The 25307-nt window shown below is 35.2% G+C and overlaps 1 long non-coding RNA gene across 1 annotated transcript in view; it reads left to right on the top strand.

Moving 5' to 3' along the window:
• LOC116095004 overlaps positions 1-25307 on the top strand; it is a 221925-nt gene that overhangs the window by 58574 nt on the left and 138044 nt on the right. Inside the window, exon 2 of the long non-coding RNA XR_004120395.1 lies at positions 2564-2671. This is a non-coding gene — a long non-coding RNA (uncharacterized LOC116095004). The remainder of the gene's footprint in view (positions 1-2563; positions 2672-25307) is intronic.

The raw sequence follows: 25307 nt of genomic DNA, 5'->3' as shown, positions 1-25307 counted from the left end.
ATATATATATACATGTATGTGTATATCTATATACACACATATATATGAGTGTGTATGTATACATATATACTTGTATACACATATATATATGTACTCATATATGTATATACATACATAGTTATATATATATGTGTATATTACACACACCTTTGTATGTAATGTATGTATGTATGTATGTATGTATGTATGTATTACCTTTTCCTCACCCACATTTCAATTAATGGCTTCTTCATCAACATTTACTTATTGTCTAAGTAGCTAAATGCCTTTGAGAGAGAGTCTTGCCATATAGCCTGTTTTGTCCTTCAATTCAGGTTCCTGATTCCTCTGCTTCATAAATGTTGGATTACAGATGCATTAGATGCATGTCATCTTTCTTGTCTTCTTTATCTTTAAACAAACATTTAAACTAAACTTTATTGAAATATACTGCATACAAATCATAAAGCCCAAAATCCCATGGCTAAGTTATGCAACAGGGCCCATAAGAGAACCTACTTCTATGATTCCTCTTAATAACTATAAAGTGGATAACGTATGTGCTAGTGCATCTTTCTGCCTTATAGATAAGCAGAAGACTGGGATCAACATAGAAACCAACCACAGTCAACATTCAGATAATAAGAAGCTACACAATGTTCAGATAACAATGGGACTTCTAAACCTAACATCCTCTATGCAAGGCCCAGAATTTATGATAGAATAGTACATGGAAACACTGTAAAAGCCAGACACTGTAAATGTCTATAGCAAAATAGTATTTGTCAGACATAGGAGCACAGATACACATATGAACTCACAATGACTGCAAGTACATGCATGAAACTTATGCAAAACAAAGCAAGCCAGTATTCCAGCAAAGAGGGGGAAGGTTTTCATGAAATTGCCCTATCCAGGGCTCCATTAGCAGTGGAAGCAGCCAAGGAAAGGTTACTAGTGCTCCCATACATGATGGCACATTCCTGCACGTACAAGCTACACAAACAGATTCCACGGTTGTTAAAGGAAGAGAGACAGAACAAATGAAGTGGGGATAGAAAAGTTGGAGGCATTGGTAGAGAGTTTGAGTAACAAATGGAGGGGCAGTATCCATCATGGTTTTCGTTAATATTAAAATATTTACAGGGGCTGGAGGGATGGCTCAGCCTGTAAGAGCACTACTGCTCTTCCTTAGATCCTGAGTTCAATTCCCAGCAACCACATGTTGGCTCACAACCATGTATAATGAGATCTCATGCCCTTGTATGCCTTAGATCCTGAGTTCAATTCCCAGCAACCACATGTTGGTCACAACCATACAATATATTCACATACATAAAATACATAAATAAGTAAATCTCTAAAAAGGTATTTACAAATTTTTAAATATGATTGAAACTAAATTAAAATTTCCAAAACACTAGTCATTTCCTATCATAAATAGTGAATATTATCACAGGTTTCCCAAGAGGTCCTGTCTATCTGTTCCAGACAGAAACTGTGAAGAATGATGGGAAGTTGGGATGAAAACAGGATGAGGGGGTTCAGGAGTACGGACAACCCTCCAGGCTCAGCATCCAGGAGAACAGCTCTGCTGCCCCAGGAGACTGTCTTGTACCTGAGCCATATTGGGTTTCTGGGGAATGTGGTAGTTCTGAATAGCTAATCATTTTAGGAGAAAGCAATGGGCTTTCTTAGCTTGGGGTTACAGTGTAGGTCTGAATATGCTCTAGTTTGTGCTGCACAATTACAATACAAATTAACCACAGTCTTCGGCTTATCCATAAGGCTGAAAGATGTACTAACACATGATGTATCAACCTTGCTATTACTAAGCAGGATTGAAGAAGTAGCTTCTCTTATTGAACCTGTCCTATAGCTAACCATAGACTTTGGGGCTTTTTCCTTTGTATGTTTTAATATCTTCACATCTTTGTGATTTACCAATATTTCTTCAATATGGAACAGGGAACTCAAACTTGAAAACATTCATGCTACAAACAATTAAAACTTTTACCAAATGCAAGACATTATTAAGATAGAAGAAAAACCTTGAATGGGAGAATATATTTACAATGCATATTACACAAAGAAAAAAATGTATGTAATTACATATTACACAAAGATTATAAATAAAATATACAAATTACACACACACATACACACACACACATATATATATATACAATTTTTTAAATATGATAGAATATCATATATATATATAATTTATATATATCAATCATTATGATAGATATATATAAATCTATAAAGCTGCTTTTTTATTTTATTCCAGACTATAGTGATGGGTGGAGTCACTATAGAAATGAGTATGGGTGTTCCAAAAACTAAAAATAAATCTACTGTATGATCCAGCTTTATCTACTACTCTTTGATATATACCCAATGGATGCCAGATCCTACTATAGGTATACCTGATAATCTATGTTCATTGATGCTTTATTTATAAATGCCAGGAAATTGAAACAGTCTAGGTGTCTATCAACTGATGAATTAATTATGAGAATGTGGTATATTTACACAATGGAATATTATGAGGTTATTAATTAAAAAATGAAATTTTTAGGTAAATGAATGATGCTGAAAACAGTCATTCTGAGTGAGGAAAACAGACTCATAAGAGAAAATCTAAAAAGTTTTCCTTAATCTGTGGATAACGGCTTTCAATCTAGAGGTACGTGTGTTTCACTTGGAATATAAAGATCACTTCATCTCTCATTCTTCATCTGAAAAGCTTCTAACTGCTTAGATGGCAATTCATGCAGAGACCCCTGGAGGGCTGGGATGCAGAAAAATAAGATAATTCACAATGTTCAGTTCTTCAGAAAACATATATACCACAACTTCCCAAACAAGTCTCAGGGGGCGTTGAGGAAGAGGGGACAGAAAGAGCACATGAATCCAGGGCAGTGGATGACTAAAAAGAGCCATTGTTTTATGGACATTGTAAGGCAGCTCATAGTGACCTTGAAAAATTTGTGAAAATTCAAGTCAGCCTGAATCCCTGCAAGGAAAAAGCACTTATGCACACAACCCAAGTCAATCTCCATAACTCATAAGCAATCCATAAGCAAAAAACAAAAAACAAAAACACCCAACAACAACAAAACAACAACAAACAAACCCAAAACCAACCAACCGACCAACCAACCAAACAAACAAACAAAGAAAAAAAAAAAACTTGTAACTCCAAGCAATTGCTTGGAAATAAAGTGAGTTTTCTCTAAGAACCCAGGCTCTCAATATTCCACACTCTACTAGAAGACTGCCTATCTAGGAATATTTGGGCAGCACAAATCGGTGGTTAAGGAATCCCCCAAAAGGATTCAAAAGTGGGTGGGGATGGAAGGGGGTGAATTAGGGAGAGTTGCAGGTAGAGAGAATATGATCAAAATACATACAATTCTCAAAGAAATCTTTAAAAAATAAATTAGAAAAATTAAAAAATATAAAAGGAATGAGAGAAAATGTTTTAGTAGTTTACTGAACAGAGTACCAAAATGGCCAGTAACTGTCTGAGAAGTGCAGTAATTGTCAAGAGAATGTAAGAAAAACACACTGGAATCAACGCTAACCCCCAATATCACAGAAAAAGAGAATAGATGCTGCTGTGGTTGTGGGGGAGATGGGACTCCTACACTCTGCAAGTAGAAACGTAAATTAAGGAACTGTTTTTGAAGAACTAATGACAGTCATTATAGAGGAGCATATTCTAAATTCTTACACAGCTGCTCTTTTCCCAATCATCTGAAAAAAAAATATTACGAATAGCAATGTTTATTGTGGACCCCAGCAGGAAACATTCTAGCATGCTTATGCAGTAGCCGTGACCCATAAACAGTGTAGCTCATGCAGTAGATGCTGCGAGCTACAGTTGCACTCAGTGCTCTTCCTTCTCTTCTCACTTCTTCAGTCTGGGATGCTTGCCATGTTGTGTTCATCTGTTGGCTTTAGTTTATCTGCTTTGTCTTTCCGTCCATAAAGCAGCCATTAAGATACAACACACACAAACCTTTTTCTCTCTTTGGAAATTTTTATAATTTAGTACAAAAGAAAATTGTATAAACAAATGCCTTAGCAACAAGTAAAATAGATGAAAATGCATGGAGTGTGCCTTCTGTGCACAGGGGAACCTTTGTGTTGACACTAGGCAATGTTTCATGGGGAATAAGGGTAGATCCAGTTCTTAAATTAGTGATATAGCATTTCTATGTCCCAATGACGTAAGAGTTGCTAGAGTTTATAGAGGCACTTAGAAAAGACTTAACAAGAATATAACAAACTGAAATTTGAAGATGTTCTTTGTCATTAGCTAAAAACTCAATAAAATGTGAACCGAGGTACTAACATTGGAAAAGTCTTGGTACTGATTTATAACATTAAATCTGCGAGTGGAGACATGTTTTATCTTCCTTCTCATTCCTCCTCCCAGTCCCATTGAGGTTTTGTCTCAAGCCTTTGTGGTATGAGTACTGTGTTGCATACAAAAAGAGATTCCCATCCAGTTCCTTCCAACTGCAGTTTTATTTGGGATATGTTTTTCTGTTGTTGTTGGTTTGGGGATTTTTTTCTTTGTTTGTTTGTTTGTTTTTTCTAGCTTTCGTCTCTATCAGAACATTTAGCAATCAGATGCTTTTCTTCTGCCTATTGTAAATGTCGATTGCATCTTTTATGTCTTCAGCTAGGTTCGTTTTGAAGATCTAATTAGGGGCCAGTAAGATGGCTCCAGTTGCTATGTACGCACGATGACCTGAAAATTCACACAAATATGGAAAGAGAGAGCTGACGTCACAAAGTTGTTCTCTGCCATCCAGGAACAACCTGTGACATGTGCATGTGCATACACATAAATGTACAAAGAATTTAATAATAATAACAACAATAATAGTGGTGCATAGACCAAGATTAAACAGAGGCTAATGAATTTCTCGACAATTTTATAATTAGTCATGGATTGTCTGGTGTGTAGCTTAAAAGGGTAACCAGAGCATTCTGCAGGATCTCTTTCCATCAGGGCTGTGAGGAAGCCTATGAAATCGCTCGCTCCAACACGTCAGTTACATGAAAATTGAAAAAACGACTGGTGGTGGTGCTTTAAGGAGCATCTCAGACCTGTGCTTTTGAGGTAGTCTGCAAAACTCACATTTGGAAGCTTTTTCTGCCTTCCATAATGGACCCTGTGGCACAGTCCTTTCTAAAATACTATTATTTCCTAAATTCAAAATTGGTGAAATCTAAATGGAAGGGAACTCTTTCTTTTGTGGGGCGATATTGTCAAGTAGAGGTAAGGAACAAGGGATAGGCTTTTAGATTCTTCATTAATTATGAATAATAACGTCAGCTGTGTAAAGAATTCGTTTGGTACTTTATATTTTATAAAGTATTTTATACAGCAGGGGGCTGAGAATGCCATCTCACAGGAGATAAATTGTAACTTTTTTTTTCTCACAAATATGATTTTGTTCATGTGACAATAAAGATTCTATACAGAAAGTTTGTGATAACAAACTTGAGTAAATAACAAATGGTGGTTTTTATCACTATTAACAAGTGTCCTTTAAAAAAAATTAAAATTAAATTATTAAAATTCTACAAATTTTAATAAAACTAATATCAAGATCATATTGAATTAGGATGAAAACTAAAATGTTTCATATAGTCTAATGTGACTTGCTTTATATTGAAAATAATCTATATAAACAATTAGATGCTAGAATTACAACATTAATAAAAATGACATGGGGGAAGAGATATGGGAGGTGAAACAGTGAGATGGTGGACCAGGAGGGGGATAAAATTTATGGAATATGAAAAAAGATTAAATACAATTAAAATAAATAAGTAAATATGACCTAAGCTACTATCTTTATCAATTTAAAATACACAGATGTTTTAAACATATTTTGCATGTCTAAAACCAACATACTTCTTTCAGAGTATCTCATTATTATTATTAGTGACAGTGCCTATCTTGCTATTTCTGTTTGCACATGTTCAACTATGTCATCATCAAGCATGATGTTCATGCCATCATCACCTCAGTGATGTGCATTAATGGCACTGTAGACATGTTGATTTTTATTGTTTCAAATGATTTTGGAAAAAGTGACTTCAAGTCATGGGAGGAGGGCTATCTCTCAAGTTACCTTCCTCGCTTGCTTTCTATTGTTGTGATTATATCCAAATTATAACCAAAAGAAACATGGGGAGCAAGAGTTTAATTTGGCTTAAGTGTTCTGGCTACAGGGCATCATGAATAGAAGAAGGTAAGGAAGAAGTCAAGGTAGGAACCCGGAAGGAGGAAAGAAGCCAAAGCTGTGAAGGACAGAACTTACTGGCTTGCTTTGCATGGCTCACTCAGCTTGCCTTTTTTTTTCCTTTGATAGCTCCTTTATTCATCTTTTATTAATTAATTTTTTACACATCTATCTTTGCCCGCCCCCTCAATCCACCCTCCAACTGCTCCCCATCCTACACCTCCTCTCCAACCCCTCTGTCTCCACATGGATGCCCTCGTCCCCTACCTTACCTGACCTCTTAACTCCCTGGGTCAGAAATCAACCAAATAGAAACAAAGGAAACACTATGAAGAATCAACAAAACCAGAAGCTGGTTCTTTGAGAGAATCAACAAGATAGATTAAACCCCTAGCCAAACTAAGTAAAGGGCCCAGAGGCAGTATCCAAATGAACACATCAGAAATGAAAAGGGAGACATAACAACAGAAATGGAGGAAATTCAAAAAAAATCATCAGATCCTATTATAAAAGTCAATACTCAACAAAACTGGAAAATCTACATGAAATGGATGGTTTTCTAGACAGATGCCGCATACCAAAGTTAAATCAAGAGCAGGTAAACTATCTAAACAGGCCCATATCACACAAGAAATAGAAGTAGTCATTAAAAACCTCCCAACCAAAAAAAAAAAAGCCCAGGGCCAGATGGATTTAGTGCAGAATTCTACCATACTTTCAAAGACCTGACACCAATTTTCCTCAAATTATTCCATAAAATAGAAACAGAAGGAACTCTACCTAACTTGTTCTATGAAGCCACAGTTACTATGATACCTAAATCACTCAAAGACCCAACCAAAAAGAACTTCAGATCGATATTGCTTATGAATATCGATGCAAAAATGCTCAATAAAATTCTTGCAAACCGAATCCAAAAACTCATCAAGACCATTCACCACAATCAAACAGGCTTCATCCCAGGGATGCTAGGTTGGTTTAATATATGAAAATCCATTAACATGATCCACTATATAAACAAACTGAAAGAAAAAAAATCACATGATCATCTCCTTAGATGGAGAAAAAGCATTTGACAAAATACAACATCCCTACATGTTAAAAGTATTGGAGAGATCAGGAATTCAAGGCCCATACCTAAACATAATAAAAGCAACTTACTGCAAACCAACAGCCAGTATCTAATTAAATGGAGACATACTTGAAGCACTCCCACTGAGACTGGGGACAAGACCAGGATGCTCGGCTTGCTTCATTAAACAACCCACTTGCCCAAGGTGGCGCTGACTAGATAATCAAATATAGACTCTTAATCAAGAATATACCTCCAGGCTTGCCTACACTTTGATCTTATGGAGGAATTTCCTTGGCTAAGGCTCTTGCTAGATGACTCCAGTTTGTATCAAGCTGACAAAACTAAACAAACACAACACCATAATCTGAAGAATATGAACAATAGATGGATTCTGAAGGATGGCCTTTTTTCTCTAAGAATGAATATTCTCTTTTTTTTTCAATTAAAAAAAAAAGACTGAATATTGTCTTGTGTTGGCAGGCACCAATGGATGACCCCAGACAAAGAAGTATATGGGCACAGGCCATTTGAACCTAATTGTTTATTTTAATAAAAGATGCTGTGAGTTTGGAAATTCTGATAGTTAAGATATAAAGATAGGAGTCGATCTTGGAGTAAAGGGTATTATATACTTGAAATTCATCGTATGAATTTTTCAGAGACTTAACAAAATATTAAACTAAAAGGTATCCGTTTCCAAAAACACAGTATTCACTATTTTTCTGGTGTTTGCATTTTCTCTCTTCTACCATTTAAGAGTGTTACTTACTATTATGAAAACTTCCAAATATGAGATGCTTCTACTTTTATTGTGTGAAGTCAATCATTTTCATTAGATACACTTTTCTGTTCTGATTTTAAGGATTTGGAAGCTGTTATGGTGTTATCTACATATTATCTTCACTTTGCTTTAGATCCTGTTCATTTTCCTGAAAGTGTATATGTTTGACTACAAGACAGGAAAGAGCTTACTTACGAGGGTGAACCCTTAAATAGTATCTGACTCGTTTTTTTTTTCGATTTTCAGTCCTAGGTTAGTAGTTCAAAGAATAATTCTGCCCATTCAGTTTGCTCTTTTTAGGTCTCCTTCTCTCCTTTTCCACATGCACCAGAATAGCACTTAAACACCCAGAATCAGGAATCCTTCAAACGTCTATGCTCAGTTGTTAAGGTATAGCCTATTTTTCAGAAGGTGGATGTGCAGAGAAGTCGGGATGCTCATCCATTTGTCCCTGAGGCTGTTTTTGGCACAAAGAAACAAAGCCATCTTCCCAGGCCCCATCTACTGTCATTCTTTTCAATAGCTTCTATTCTTAGCAGTGCACCCTTGGCCTACGAAGACCTGTGGGCTCCTATTGTGGCCAGTGCCTACCGCCTCACTGTAGCTCTCCTGACTTCCATTTCATCTCTATTTGTGAATGTCCTCCAGGGAGTTACATTGAAACATTTACTATCCCATGTAATTCTGTGAGATAGAATTTTGAAATGGTTGTAGGAAATCTGAACATACAGAACACAACAAATATTTTCAGTTAAAACAGACAAATGAAAGAATGCTTTCTATGCTTATAAGCCCCTTTACTTAATCAGAAACTCTTTTTTGTGTGTTATTTAGCATTTTTGAGAATATTTTCCAGTTTCATGTTTATAAATCTGCTTATAATAAGGAAACATATTTTACCTTTTAAAGATAAATATAAAAGAGAAAATATTTCAATTGCATCACTGTGGATTTATTTAGTTTAGTTTACAATATTTTTTAACCCATTTTGACAGACAAAATTCAATTTTCACTGAGTAAACTTAATATATTCAGTGTTAAAATATGTATTCTTCCTGAATAATCTTCAAATAGTATCTTTACTTTAGGATGTCTTCCTTATTTGTCAAGTCACAAAAATATAGCATGATTTGCTCAAGATCATAATATTTATTAACACCTCATGATTTGGTTTTGATAGATCCTTATTATCATTTTACAAAGATAATGTGCTACAATGTTGAGAGTGTGAAAGGTTGATTTGTGAAAATTGTTACATATTTTTTAAAATCTAATTATTGGACATCTCTGATTCATCTTGTTTTATCAAGATAGATCCATTTAAATGAATAATAATTCCCTCTTGACAGTTCAGTTTTGAAGAAAACCCATTGCACCTTTTTAATAAACATAGAAACATAATATTTCCACTACTAATGCCAAGAGATGTGCACTTATTTTGGAACAAGGGTAATAACATTCTGAGTTAAATAAGAAACCATTAACCTATAAATGTTTTTATAAATATAATTAGTCTTTTATAAAAAGAAATATTAAAAGTAAGTCTGTAATTTCTTTGAAGATTTTTAATAGAAAAACTATTTACTACTCTCAAAAATCAATAATAAAACAATTAAAACCTCAATAATAATCACATATAATTATTGATGTTTGTTTTATACAAAAAAAAACCCTGCTCATTGCATGTATATAGGTCCTCCTTTTAATTAGCTTTGCTTACATGAAAATATCCAACTTAATTAATTTCAGTGGTTACTAAAATTGTTCATTTGTGGCCACAACAAACCTGTAATTATTTTTTTAAGAAAAATCTTTGCCTCGTCCTCAGTGTCTTCCTCGGTTGCATCTCTTGCAGATGACTTTTGAGGAAAAGTATTTAATGTCAAAACTTAGTTTGTCACATTAGTTCTCATTAATATCATTGAGTATCACATTCTATTCTAAGGAAATATTATTATCCAGCTCATAACTGTGCAACTTTGTGAATTAATTTATCTTTGTGTTTAATATTAAAGAATAATTACTGAAGGATATGTTATGATTTCATCCTGGGTTCTTTCTATTAAGTCCAAGGATTTCCGTGCTTGATAGGTTAGGGAAAGAATATTTTTCAGATTAGTTACTGCTTAGTGCTGTGAAATGGAACTGTTTGGGGCCCCTAGTAAACAGGATTGATGTCCAGGTTGGATGCAAAACATGCATATTCCTTGTAAGCTCAGAATCCTTATTTGTATGTTTGTATTTCTCCTGAAGTTCAGAATGGATGAAAACCTAATAAGTGGTAGGTCACAGGCTTTGGCTTAGCCATACCAAAACCAAAAATTTCCTTAGCTATGTAGTATAGAGAAAAATTTTAACAATTACAGCGTTATTTTTTAATATTAACAAGGTTAATTCCCCTAAATTTGGCACAATGTTTTATATTTCCTTAGAATAGCTGCTATAATTTTTTATTATTAAAGTTACTACTTTTTAAATTCAGTTACACCTATTTTTTAATTAATTAATTAATTTTTTACACTCCAGATTTTAACTCCAACCCATGCTGTCCACCATCCTACTTTTCCACATCCCATACTTCCTCTCCATGCCCCTGTCTCCATGAGGATGTCTCCACCTGCCAGCCTCCACCCCATCTGACCTCTAAAATCCCTGGGGCCTCCAGTCTCTTGATGAACAGAGACCTGGCATTCATCTACTGTGTGTGGGGGGGAAGCCTCATATCAGCTGGTATATGCTGTCTGTTTGATGGTCCAGTATTTGAGAGATCTTGGGGTCCAGATTAATTGAGACTGCAGGTCCTCCTACAGTATTGGCCTTTTCCTCAGCTTCTTTCAGCTTTCTCTAATTCAACAACAGAAGTCAGCTGCTTCTGTCCATTGATTGGGTAGCACCATTTATTGAAGATGCTTTCTTTTTTCCATTGTATATATTCGGCTTCTTTGTCAATGATCAAGTGTCTGTAGGTGTGTGGTTTTATTTCTGAATCTTCAATTCTATTCCATTGATCAATGTATCTGGCTCTGTACCAATACCATGCAGTTTTTATCAGTATTGCTCTGTAGTAAAACTTGAGATCAGGAATGGTGATTCTGCCAGCCATTCTTTTATTGTTAAGAATTGTTTTGGCTATTATGTTGGGTTTTTTTGTTGTTGTTTTGTTTTGTTTTGTTTTGTTTTTTTGCCTTTCCAGATGAATTTGAGAATTGCTCTTTCCATGTCTTTGAAGAGTTGTGTTGGGATTTTGATGGGGATTGCATTGAATCTGTAGACTGCCTTTGGTACGATGGACATTTTTACTATATTAATTATACCAATCAATGAGCATGGGAGATCTCTCCATTTTCTGAGACATTAAATTTCCTTCTTGAGAGATTTGACATTCTTGTCAAAAAGATCTTTCACTTGCTTGGTTAGTGTCACACCAATGAATTTTATATAATTTTTTACTATTGTGAAGGATATTGCTTCCTTAATTTCTTTCTTAGCCTTTTATCATTTGTATAAAGGAAGGCTACTGTTTTATTTGAGTTAATTTTATATTCAGCCACTTTGATGAAATTGTCTATCAGCTGGAAAAGTTCTCTAGTAGAATTTTTGGGGTCACTTATGTACACTATCATATCATCTGCAAATAGTGATACCTTTATTTCTTCTTTGCCAATTTGTATCCCCTTGGTTTTTTTTTGTTGTTGTCTTATTCTAGCTAGCATTTTGAATACTATATTGAATAGATATGGGGAGAGTGCTCATCCTTGTCTTGTCCCTGATTTTAGTAAGATTGCTTCAAGTATGCCTCTATTTAATTTGATATTAGCTGTTGATTTGCAGTAAATTGCTTTTATCATGTTTAGGTATGGGCCTTGAATTCCTTATCTCTCTAATACTTTTAACATGTAGGGGTGTTGTATTTTGTTAAATGCTTTTTCTGCATCTAAGGAGATGATCATGTGATTTTTTTCTTTGAATTTGTTTATATAGTGGTTTACGTTAATGGCTTTTCAAATATTAAACCAATCTTGCATCCCTGTGATGAAGACTATTTGATCATGGTGAATGATGGTCTTGATGTGTTCTTGGATTCAATTTGCAAGAATAAGAATTTTATTGAGCATTTTTGCATCGATACTCATTAGCAATATCGATCTGAAGTTCTCCTTTTTTGTTGTGTCCTTATGTGGTTTAGGTATCAGAGTAACTGTGGCTTCATAGAACAAGTTAGGTAGAGTTCCTTCTGTTTCTATACTATGGAATAATTTGAGGAAAATTAGTATCAGGTCTTCCTTGAAAGTGTGGTAGGATTCTCCATTAAATCTATCTGGCCCTTGGCTCTTTTTGGTTGGGAGGTATTTAATGACTTCTATTTCTTGTGTGATATGGGCCTATTTGGATAGTTTACCTGCCTTTGATTTAACTTTGGAATGTGGCATCTGTCTAGAAAACCATCCATTTCATCTAGATTTTCCAGTTTTATTGAGTATAGGCTTTTGTTGTAGGATCTGATGATTTTTTGAATTTCCTCCTGTTTCTGTTGTTATGTCTCCCTTTTCATTTCTGATGTTTGTTCATTTGATACTGCCTCTGGGCCCTTTAGTTAGTTTAGCTAGGGGTCAATCTATCTTGTTGATTCTTTCAAAGAGCCAGCTTTTTGTTACGTTGGTTGTATTGTTCTCTTTATTTCTGTGCAGTTGATTTCAGCCCTGAGTTTGAGTATTTTTTGAAGTCTACTCCTCTTGGGTGAGTTTACCTCTTTTTGTTCTAGATCTCTCACGTGTGCTGTTAAGTTGTTAGTGTGAGATCTCTCTACTTTCTTTATCAGGGCACTTAGTGCTATGAATTTTCCTCTTAGCATTGCTTTCATTGTATCCCATGAGGTGTTAACATTTTCATTAAATTCCAGGAAATTAATTTCTTTCTTGTTTTTCTTCCCTGTCCAAGTTATTGTTCAGTAGAGAGTTGCTCAGTTTCCACATGTTTGTGAGCTTTCAGGTTTTTGGTTTTTTGTTTTTTGCTGTAAAGACCGGCCTTAGGCCAAAGTGATCTGATAGGATGCATGGGATTATTTCAGTCTTCTTGTATTGGTTGAGTGTTGTTTTGTGACCAATTAAGTGGTCAGTTTTGAAGAAGGTACCATGAGGTGCTGAGAAGAAGGGGTATTCTTTTGTTTTAAGGTGAAATGTTCTGTAGATATCTGTTAAATCCATTTGGTTCATAACCTCTAATAGTTTCACTGTGTCTCTGTTCAGTTTCTGTTTCAATGACCTGTCCAGTGGTGAGAGCAGGGTATTGTAGTCTCCCATTATTATGGTGTGGGTTTCAATGTATGTTTTGAGCTTTAGTAAGGTTTCTTTTATGAAACATTACAGATGTTCCCTTGCATTTGGGGCATAGATGTTTAGAATTTAGATTTTTTTTCTTGGTGGACTTTCCCTTTGAGGGATAGGAAGTGTCCTTCCTCACCATGCTTGATAATTTTTGGTTGAAAGTCTATTTTATTGAACATTAGGATTGTAAATCCAGCTTGTTTCCTTGGACCATTTGCTTGGAAGACCTTTTTCTATCCCTTTTCTCTAAGACAGTGTCTGTCTTTGTTATTGAGGTGTGTTTCTTGTATGCAGCAAAATGCTGCATCTTGTTTGTGTATCCAGTCTGCTAGCTTATGTCATTTTACAGGTGAGTTGAGTCTATTAATATTGAGAGATATTAAAAAGAGATGACTGTTGGTTCTTGATATATTTGTTATTGTAGGTAGCTTTATGTGCTTGTGGTTCTCAGCTTTTAGCTTTGTTTGAGATGCTTGATATCCTGTCCTTTCTTTGGTACAGGTATCTTCCTTGTGTTGGAGTTTTCCTTCTAGGATCCTCTGTAGTGTTGGATTGGTAGATAGGTACTGTTTGAATTTGGTTTTGTCCTGGAATATTTTGGTTTCTACATCTATGTTGATTGAGAGTTTTGCTGGGTATAGCAGCCTGGCATGGCATTTGTGTTCTCTTAGAGTCCGCATGACCTCTGACCAGGTTCTTCTGGCTTTCATAGTCTGTTTGAAAGTATGGTGTAATTCTGATAGGTCTATATTTTTATGTTCATTGGCCCTTTTCACTTGCAGCTTTTAATATTCTTTATTCGTTCTGTGCATTTAGTGCTTTGATTATTATGTGATGGGAAGATATTCTTTTCTGGTCCCATTAATTTGGTGTTCTATTGGCTTCTTGTACCTTTATGGCCATCACTTTCCTTAGGTTGGAAAGGTTTTCCTATTTGATTTTATTGAAGACATTTTCAGGTCCTTTGATTGGGGAATCTTCATTCTCCTCTATTCTGATTATTCTTAGATTTGGTCTTTTCATTTCGTGGAGGCTTTGGGTTAGGAATTATTTATGTTTTGAATTTTCTTTGACAGTTGTGACAATCTCTTCTGCCGTACCTTCTACACCTGAGATCCTCTCTTCTATTTCTTGTATTCTATTATATCTATAATGACTGACCTCTTTCCTAGGTTTTTCCATTTCTGGGTTTGCCTCTATTTGTGATTTCTTTATTGTTTTTACTTCTACTTTTATGTCTTGCTCATGTTTAAAGACGTGCTTCCTTTTGCCGGTTTTAAAAAATCATTTATGAAATGGTGTGTCACTCCACTCACTAACACCTTATTTTTTTAACTCCACCTTGACCTGGGGAAGGGCTCCTTTTGTGTTGATACACAATGGTAGCCTTATACCTTTATTTTCCAAGTGGATACAGATGCAGTATCTTTTTATACACATGTTTTTGTGCCAAATCTATTAGCTGAGCATTTTTTATTGGCCAACAGAGTTTGTTTGGCTGTAATAGACTCCACCATTTTCTAAGACTCAATATTGATTTTCTTCTATATATAGAGGCCAACCCTTGGGCCTAAGCATTGCTAATTTGCGACCAAATGCCTGAGGCATCTTCTAGTTATTATTATTTTTATATTTTAAGTTTTTTTATATCAAACAGACTCATTTCCAAAGTCTACAAATAATCAAAATTTGTTCACTCCCGGAGCTTTTTTTCTCTAAGCTCATTCTTGGAGCTTCTAACATGAAAGTTACTTATTGACAATTGAACTAAAGGCCTATTGAAGGCAAAGCCATTGAAAAGGCTCCTAGCTGGGGAGCTACTACTCCAGAACTCAACTAAGGTGTCTACGTCCAGCTGCCCATCAGCATACTAGCGCTGCTTCACATGGACATCACGGAAGATGGATTATAGAGAGACTGTGGCAACTCCCGGACTCTGCAAGTGTTAAAGGCATATCTTGGCATTTTGTATGGATGGATGGTGCAGAGGAGCGTCTGTCTATCTGGTGGTGAAGTCAACCCAGACAGAGACACATGCCAAGTGGCTGTGTCTTTGCCAAGACACATATATTTGCCAACATCACGTTATAGCCCGGTTTGCTGTGTCATATAGTCTGAGACGATAAAACCAGAGAGGTATACAGAGCTCTCCGCTGAAGCACTGTGATGTATCCCATACAGAATCTGTGCCGAGCTCTATGACCTTTCTTGTTTATATCTAAAAGAACTCTCTGTCTGTTTTCTAATACAAAGGGAGGAATTGTTACCCTCCTGGTTTAAGGCCTGCCTCTCATAGCCACACCTCTCTGCCCATCTCCTGCTATTTGCCACACCTCAAACCTGGTTCCAGTTACATACGGAAGCTCCACCTCCGAAGAGAAAAAAGGAAGTCCCTGATTGGACTGACATGCTGATGTACTTGGGGGGAGTGGTTTTGCCTCAGGTATTATACCTGTTGGGGAAACAAAGGACAGGCATTAAAGTGAAGATGACTGAGTGGCCACAGCTAGTGTTGTCTAATTTTTATCCTCCCACGTAGGTAATGTATGGTATGGCTAGCCTACCTCATCCTATCTTTTTTATCTCCTCTTATCTCTTTCTAACTCCATTTTCTAGGTACCTTGCCTCTTTTAACGTTGCTGCTGGACAGCAACAGATATGCCCCTTAAAGGACTCTGTTATCTGCATGAGATAGGATTTTAGGTCAGCTTCCTGATATTCTGGTGTGTTGGTGTATTCGGGGCTTGCAGTAGTGGGAGAATTGTGTGCTGATGATGCCCACGTATACTGGTTTCTGTTGCTTATGGCCTTATGCCTCTTGCCATCTGGATATCCCTGGTGTTTGTTAGTCTGGGTGATTGTCTGGAGTCTGTCTTTTCTTGTTCCTGGGTTGCTTTAGGTCTCCAGGTAGGCCTGTGGCCCTGGATGTAGCATACCACCTGTGTGGCCTTCCAACTGGGGGCTCTTCAGAGGCGCAGTTAAGCTGCTGATGTGTTGCCCTGACTGCAATAGGTCTTCTGGGAGGCCTTCAGACTGTTGAAACTTTTAGTGGAAGGGTCAAGCTATTGTACTGTGTGAAGATGTTCTCAAGGGGGGGGGCCTATGGAGTGCGATTTCTATTTCCCAGTGTATAGCAGAACTCCAGGGAGGCTTTCAGTCTGTAGGGTCAGTTGCCCTGCATGCCTTCAAGCTGTAGTATCTTCAGGAGAGCAGACAAGCTGGCAGTCATTTTCTCTCTTGCCCTGTGGGAAGCACATCTCATGGGATGCCTCAGGCTGAGGGGTCCGTTGTCTGACTGCTCTGAATGCAGCACCCTCTAGGATTGCTAAGCATATGGTGTCTTCCCAGGAGCAGACCAGCCAGGAGTCTGCCCCAGCAGAAAGGACTGGGCAGAAGGGGTGGAAGGGGAGTGGTATTGGGAAGGAGGGTGGGTGTTTTGTTGAATGATAGGTACAGAAGCCACTGGGCTCCCAGCAGGCAGCTCTGCAACTTCAGGGTGTGGACTTGTTCTTACCAACTGCTCTGGTTTGCAGTGGACCCTCTAGGATGAGTCAGGATACAATGTCTTCACAGGAGCAGACCAGCTGGGAGTCTGACCCAGCAGAAATGACTGAGCAGCAAACCTATTTTCTTATTGAATCACTTTTGTTCAGCTTCTCAATGCTCTCTTAAAGTAAAGAATATAAGGAGATTTAAATTTATTTCTATGTTTATTGTTTAAAAATTGCTATAATTAATATCTATGTTACATTTTTCCTTTATGAGGATACATAAAAGAAACTTTGAACATCCTAATTAAAAACTCTGTCCTAATTATTTAAAAAGCTTACAACATAACAGATTCTAGCTTTTACTTAATTTCTTATTACTTTTCCACACTGTATTAAAATACTATGGCCTGAAGCATCTCAAGGAGGATTAGTTTATTTGGGCTTCTGGCTTTAGAGAGGGTGCACATAATAGCAAGAGAGAAATGACAAGAGGAATCCACAGTAGGAGTTTAAGAGAGAACACATCTCTAAGTTGCTCAGGAAGCTAAGATAGCAAGCTGAAAGTGTTGTGAATATGTAACTTCTCAAAGCCAACCCAAAGTAATGTACCTCCTCCTGCAAGGCTACACCAACTAAAGATTTCATGACTCTCCAAAAGCTGCCACCAAATAGAGACCCAGTGTTCAACTATGTTTGTCTATGAGTGACATTTATTAGTCAAGCTATCATACATTAGTAACAATGCTTTCAATTATTTATAGAAATGTTGATTACATTTACAGGGACATATTAAATCAAGATAACTTATCTAATGAGAATACAAGTTCCAATCATAGAAATAGAGAAATAGATATTTAATATTTTAGGTGATCTGAAATAAAATAAGAAAACCTTAATTTTTTGCTATATGAAATAATTCTTTTCATGAAAAAAATGAATTATCTTAAAGTATTTGCTATCATGATCACTGAGACCCATAACTATGAATACTTTGTGGTGAGTAGGTGCTATACTATTAAAGTTGGTTTATTCACAGATTCTTTAAATAAATTACACCCTTTGAAACTGTGCAGGTTCAGTACCTTGTAATTACACAAATTTCAATAACCTATATGTAGCTCTGTAATGATTATATTCTAATATCTATGATTTGGACAGAAATTTTAAAGTAAATACATATTAATGTTATTTGTCCCTATTTTTATTGGATATTTTATTTATTTAAATTTTCAATGTTGTCCCTTTTCCTGGTTTCCCCTCCAGAAACTCCCTATCCCATCCTCACTCTCCCTTTTTCTATGAGGGTGTTCTCTTATATAACCACCCATTCCTGCTTCCCTGCACACCTTTAATGTACAAAGATTGCTATTAGGTAGCAGTACATATTCTTATACAGTGTTACTTTGTATAAATGGTTAATTTTTAAAAAATAAATCCCATTTCCTACTGTGATTTTAATTTTTAACTTACTTAAAATTGTGCAAAATGTGTTAAGGAATTAATAGAGAAAGCATGATTTTCCACTGGAATTATTATAGATCATTTCAGAAATAATGCAACAATGTTCTCTTTAAACATATAATTTTTAAAACAATTTTCTTCACTTTGATTAAAAGTAGAATTCGAAGCTTAATTTAAGCAATAAATCAAGAGAAATTATGTTTCATCTTTTCCTACTAGTAAAGATAGAAGTTATAATATTCCTAATGGTATAAGCTATGTTTAGTCTATCAGAAACTCATATATCTGATTTATTAGCAAATTGATGGTATACATGGATTATAAAATTGAGCATATGTTCTGTATATACATAATTAAAATTCAAAGAGAGAAATGCAAAAAAAAAAAAAACCACTCCAATACTCTTCTCAATGTCTCATAAAAGTTAAATCTAAAACCAAAACCAGCCAATTAACCCCCAATACTAGATACACATATTTCTTAGCATGCCAGGGAATCTTATCAAATATCATCCATATATTATCGCACAAGGGAAATTTCAACAGATAAAGGAAACTTGAAATCATATCTTCATGTTATATGAACACAATAAAGCTGGCATATCAATGGTAATATAAAGATATATATCAATAGCAATAGAAACTATAGATAGAATACAAACATGCAAAAATTAAATAATTCACCATGTAGAGATGAATGAATAAAATTTGAAAGAGGGAAGAAAATTAAAGATTCTTAGAATTAATTGAAAACAACAACAAACTACATCAAATCTATGTAGTTAATTAAGGAGTCACACAAAAACGAGAGGTTAAAGCATGATATACTTACATATGAAATGTGTGTGATCTTAGATTACTAAATCAATGATGGACAAGAAGTCTATGATAAAAATAAGTAAACAACACCATTCAAATTCACAAAAGAATAAATAATGAAAATAAGGCTTATTGAAGACTTCTATATAAGTAACAGATATAGACTGGGTAGGTTTTACTTAGAAATATATATGTCTACAAATAGATATGTATTCATATAACAATGAAAAAAGGTGAAATTAATTTGAAAGAGAGTACGGAGGGGTATATGGAAGGGTTTGGAGGGAGAAAAGAGAAGAAAACTGCTGTAATTATATGATAATCTCAAAATCAGAAAGAAAGCAAAGACTGAAAGTAATTCAATATAGAATTGAATACTATATACAAAAAATAGTGGAATGAAAAGATGTATTTATCTTAAAATTCTAACAATATTAACCAATATTTAGATAAGTAAACTGAAGGAAAAAGATAGATGATTAGATGGAAAATATTAGATATTAAAAAGAGAGATTACAATAAACACTCAAGAAATTCATAGAAGTGACTTGAGAGGAAATTACGAGATAAGGACCGTAAACAGAAGCTGGGGAATATGTTTTCCCTCTGACGTCAACTTCTGCACATATAACCTCCTTTTAGGAGTCATTGTTTCCCCATTGTAACTCCCTTGAAAAAAGCCAAGTATTTAGTTGTAAGTCATTATTATTTGGAGATTATTCCCAGGTTAATGATGAGGTCATATGTCCACCTCTTTCGGCTCTAAGACCCCATTTTCGGTAGATCTGTGTAGGCCCATACATGTGTCTGTTCATCATGTTGATTTACAGCGCCCTTTAGTTCGGGTGGTCTCTATCCCTCCGGATCTTAAGCCCATTCTGATTCTTCTCCCTGTGTAGCCATTGTCTTCAGCAATGGTGCCTGCTGACTGTTAGTGGGGGGAACTACCTACAATATTGGTGATGGTCTGTAATATTGTTTGGCAGTTTTCATGGGGCCCCTTTGGCCAACAAAGCCACTAAGTATTAACAAACCCTAATATTGGAAGCTTCATTTGGTAAGAAGACGGTCCAGCTGAGGCTCCGTTTCTCCTATAATTTGGAGATTTCATTAGTTCCTTTCTTATATGTCTATATTCTTACATGTCTATATTTTAGGAGGCTTCTATATTATAGATTATATTCTATATTCTAATATTCTATAATATAAATAATTCTATCATATTAATATATATTATAAAATGTATATAATTATATATAATTGTATGATTATATATAATTATATATATTATTATTTGGAGATATATTATATATTATATATACTAATATGTAATTTATATATTATATATATTATATGATATATTTATATAATTTGGATATTTCATTAGTTCCCTTCTTATATGTCTATATTCTAATATGTGTATATTTTGGGAGGCTTCTATATTATTTATTATATTCTATATTCTAATATTCTATATTAGGTTTCTAAACTACTTTCCATACTTCTATTCCCTGACATGGTTCTCAGTTTTTAACTGTCTTTCCTAGTACTGCCTCCCTTGTCGTGGTCTTCCATCTCTTCATCTCATTTTTTACTTGTTCCTCATGTTCCAGTACCTTCCATCTATCCATAGCTATATGTTCTATTTCCCTTTCCAAAGAATATTTATCTGCCCCTCTCCCCACTGCTCCAATACACTATACCAGATCTCAGAAGCTGTAACTTGATTATCATTTATAGTTAATGTCCATGTATAAGCTGGTATCTATCTATCTATCTGTCTGTCTGTCTGTCTGTCTATCTATCTATCTATCTATCTATCTATCTATCTATCTATCTATCTATCTATATTCCTATTCCATATCATTTAAAAGCTATGTAGTAGTCCATTGTGTAAATGTACCACATTTTTCTGTTGAGGAACACCTAGATTGTTTTCAGTTTCTGGCTGTTATTACTAGAGCAGCAATGAACATGGTTGAACAACTGTCATTGTTGTGGAATGGAAATACTTTGGGTAGATACCCAAGAGTGGTATAGTTCGATCTTGAAGTAGAAGGATGCCCATATTAATGAGGAGCAGCCATGCTGTTTTCCATTGTGGCTGTATAAGTTTTCACCAGCAGCAGACTGGGTGTTCCCTATATTCTAAATCCATGCCGGCATGAGCTGTCATTTTTTCTTAGCCATTCAACATCTATAAGATGGAATCTCAAAGGAGTTTTGACTTTCATTTCCTTGATGGCTAAGGACACTGAACATTTCTTTAAGTGTTTCTCTTATATTTTTAGTTGTGAGCCTAGCCTTTAACGGCTGAGCCATCTCTCCAGCCCGTTTAAGTGTTTCTCAACCATTTAAGTTTATTAACCATTAATGGTTAAGTTAACCATTTTTTAATTGGGTTGTTTTCTTTATATCTAGTGTTTTTCTTTATGCATTTTCAAGATTAGCCTTCTAGAAGATGTGTAGTTGGTAAAAGGCTTCTCATTTTCCAAATGAGTATGTCCATTGCAATGCCAAGATTTATCTGTTTCATGAGATCCCATTTATTAATTGTTTATCCCGGTTCTTGTGCTAAGGGCTTCTGCTCAGAGAGCTTTTATGTGTTTGTGCATGAGGTCAAGGCTATTCCATGCATCCTTTTCTATTGGGTACAGAGTATCTAGTTTTATGCAGGATTTTGGTCCATTTTGACTTGTGTTTCTTGCAGGGTTATAAGTATGGATCTATTTGCATGCTTCTATATGCAGACATAAGATGTTGCATTTCTTCCAGTGTGTATTTATGCCTTCTTTATGAAACAAACCAACCAACCAAACAACAACAAACACATTCTAAAGCTGTATAGATTTGTGTCTGGGTCTTCAGTTGATTCCACTTAATACCATGATATTTTTATGACTACAATTCTGTAGTGTAACAGGAGATTGGATATAGTGATATCTCCTTCAGTTATATTATTCATAAATGTTTTATATATTTTTATTGTATGTGTGTGTGTGTTTCTACGTAAAGGTGAAAACTGCACTTTCTTGATGTGTGAAGAATGTGTTGGATTTTAAGATTACATTGAGTCTTTAGATTAGTTTTGGTAGGACAGCCATTTTTACTATATTAATCTTAGCTCTTCATGAGTTTGAGAAATCTTTTCAACTTAAAATATTTTCTTCAGTTCTTTATGTCTTAAAATTTTTAATCATACACAGTTTTAAAATTGAAATTTAAAACACTTTAAGAAGATTATCCAACAGAAGCAATTAGGCTTTATCCCAGAGATGCAATCATAGTACTATATAAAAAAATCAGCAAGCATACTTTAACACATCAATAGACACAAGGATAGAAACCTCATAATCAGCTTCTTAGGTGTATAAAGTCCTTTTTAAAAATCCAATATTATATAAGTCCCAGAAAACTTAGAAACAGAGCAGACTTATCTCAATGTAATAAAGTTAGTATTCAATTAATCTATAAAATTGCTAAATAAATTAAAGCTCAAATAGTTTCTAGTAAAATCTCAAGAAACATGATTATATCCACTGTTCCCCTTGTTGTGACAATGGTGAAGAGATAAATGGGACACAAAATGAGTCAAAGTCTTCTTTCAAGATGACTTAGTTATATAGCAACTTCTAAAGATAACAGACATTCAGGAAAGTATAAGGATAAGATAATCTACATGCTGGAACACTTCTAGAAGCGTTATCTGTACACAGCAGCCTCGGTAGCACTCTGAGGCGCTAGGTCTGAATCCAGAGGATATAAAGTAATAGTCTCACCAGCTGTGAGCTTGTGAGCTACAATAATGACTGACCACTGGTGCAATATTGTGGTAGATTTATATGAGCAACCAACAATATTATGATTAGATATACAGATGACACTTAAAAAACTATTTTCTGTGTGTGTGTGTGTGTGTGTGTGTGTGTGTGTGTGTGTGTGTGCATATGCCTGCATATGCCAGATGTGTCAGGTCTCCTGATACTGGAGTTAATGTCAGTTGTGGACCACAGAGTATGGGTATTACCAACTGAGCTTTAGTCTTCTGCAGGAGCTGCATACACTGTTAGCTCTGAGAAACCTTTTGCTTCAGCTTCACTAATTACTATTTTTATATTCATTTAACGTACTACATATTAGACAGCAAGGCTGTGGCTAAGAAAATAATCTAGCATTTACCTGCACTAGCATCCCATCTATACATAAATCGTGTAACACAAAAACTTTTAAAAAGAGTTTTAGAATCAATTAGTCTAATACACATATTTGTTTTTAAATTATTAACTTCAAATAATAGTATAGGTTGACCCACTCATAAATTTTTCATTATTAAGAACTATAGAGAAATATAATTCAATTTGTATCTGTGGTAAAATACAGTGTTTTAAAAGGTAGATGATTATGTATGTTTTAGAGATTATGGATCCTATGTGTCAAAGGGCACCTTGATAGTTTGAACACTTGGTTTTGAATGTTTTGCTTGAATGAGAATTCTGTTCTCTGACAGGTTCTGTGTCTCCAGTTTTCTGCTTTGTCTCATAATTTAAAGAGAACATTGATTTCCAATCTCAGTGCTTTGAATTTGTCTTGAATTATTCATGCCAATTGATGCATATTTTTCAGCTTTCCTGAAGTTATGTGTTAGAGAAAAAGAACAATATAAAGTGTACCAGGTCTTCATCTTTGTCTTACCACCTAGGAGTAAGAATTTATAGTGTCTCTATGTCAAAGTGGAACCCTGATTCACTTGGTCACAATGCTAGATCACTATATCAGCACCATTTTTATTTCAAGGCAACCATATTCTCCATCTCCTGACTTTGTTCATTTCTTGAATTTTCATGTCATACTCCTTAGCAGACATTAAAAGAAAATGTTTAGAAGTTCACAAAAGGAAGGATTTTTTTTCTTGAGAATTATTCGTAGAAATATGTATACACGTTCAAACATTAGTCAGAAAAAATGAGAAGAAAGCCTGGTATTACAAGAGAAAACCCTGAATTTCTAACAGAGACAGCCATCTGTAGAGGCACTGTCAGACATCAGTGTTCTGCTGTCACGGTATGACGTTCTGGAAGGCCTGTGGGGTCAAGAGCTGCTGTGAGCCTCAACTTCTTTCCTTTTATCTCTTAGCCTAAACTCCATCCTTTGACGTAGAGAAGATGATTTCTCTGCCTCTTTTATGATTTAGTGATTCATATTTAGTAGGTGACACTTTGCAAGGGATGCACTTTTCTTTGCTAAATGCTTTTAAAGATTTGGTGAAGGAGAATAGAAATAATTTTCTGTAATTTACTCATAGTATTTAATTTTCACAAGAACTATCAGCTCAATACAACAATTTGTACAACTTTGTGAAGTACACACACATACTCCTCAATTCAGTGTTTAGTTTATATATTTGGTTTTTTTTCTGTTTTAAAAACTATTTATTTTATTGATATGAGTATACTGTTTGTCTTTAGACACACCAGGGGAGGACATCAGATTCCATTACCGATGGTTGTGAACCAATATGTAGTTGTTGGGAACTGAACTCCAGACCTCCAAAAGGGCAGTCAGTGCTCCTAACCACTGAGCCATCTTTCTAGCTTAGAAAGTTGCATTCACCTATTATTTACCCATTAGTCAATAAAATATATTGTATGCTATAAATCCTATTTCTCAGAAGCAGTGATCATTATCCAACTTTGTGAATTAGGTAGGGCTGTTATTGAACTTTATAAACAAATAATCACACCACATATTTTCTTATATCTGATCTTTAAACTGTGTACATATATATGTATATATATATATATATATGTGCATTTTCTTGTGTTTATTATATATACATGCATGTGGAGGCCACAGGACAGCTTCAGGTGTCATCTTCAGGAATGTTATTCACTTCTATTGAGACAGGACCTCCTTGACTTGGAGCTCATCAATTGTGTTACAATGCCTGCCTAGTAAGACCCAGAGATTATTATACTCTTGTTTACTTAGCACTGTGATAATACCTATCAACAACCACAGCAAGCTAAAATGGCTTTGGGGACTTAGCTCAGACCCTCATCCTTGTGAGGTGAGCACTTGGTCAACTGATGTAACTCCCTAGCCA

The sequence above is a fragment of the Mastomys coucha genome, unplaced genomic scaffold (assembly GCF_008632895.1).
Source record: "Mastomys coucha isolate ucsf_1 unplaced genomic scaffold, UCSF_Mcou_1 pScaffold17, whole genome shotgun sequence".
Classification (NCBI taxonomy): Eukaryota; Metazoa; Chordata; class Mammalia; order Rodentia; family Muridae; genus Mastomys; species Mastomys coucha.
Note: the sequence above shows the minus strand (reverse complement) of the source record. Positions and strands in the feature narration are given on the sequence as shown.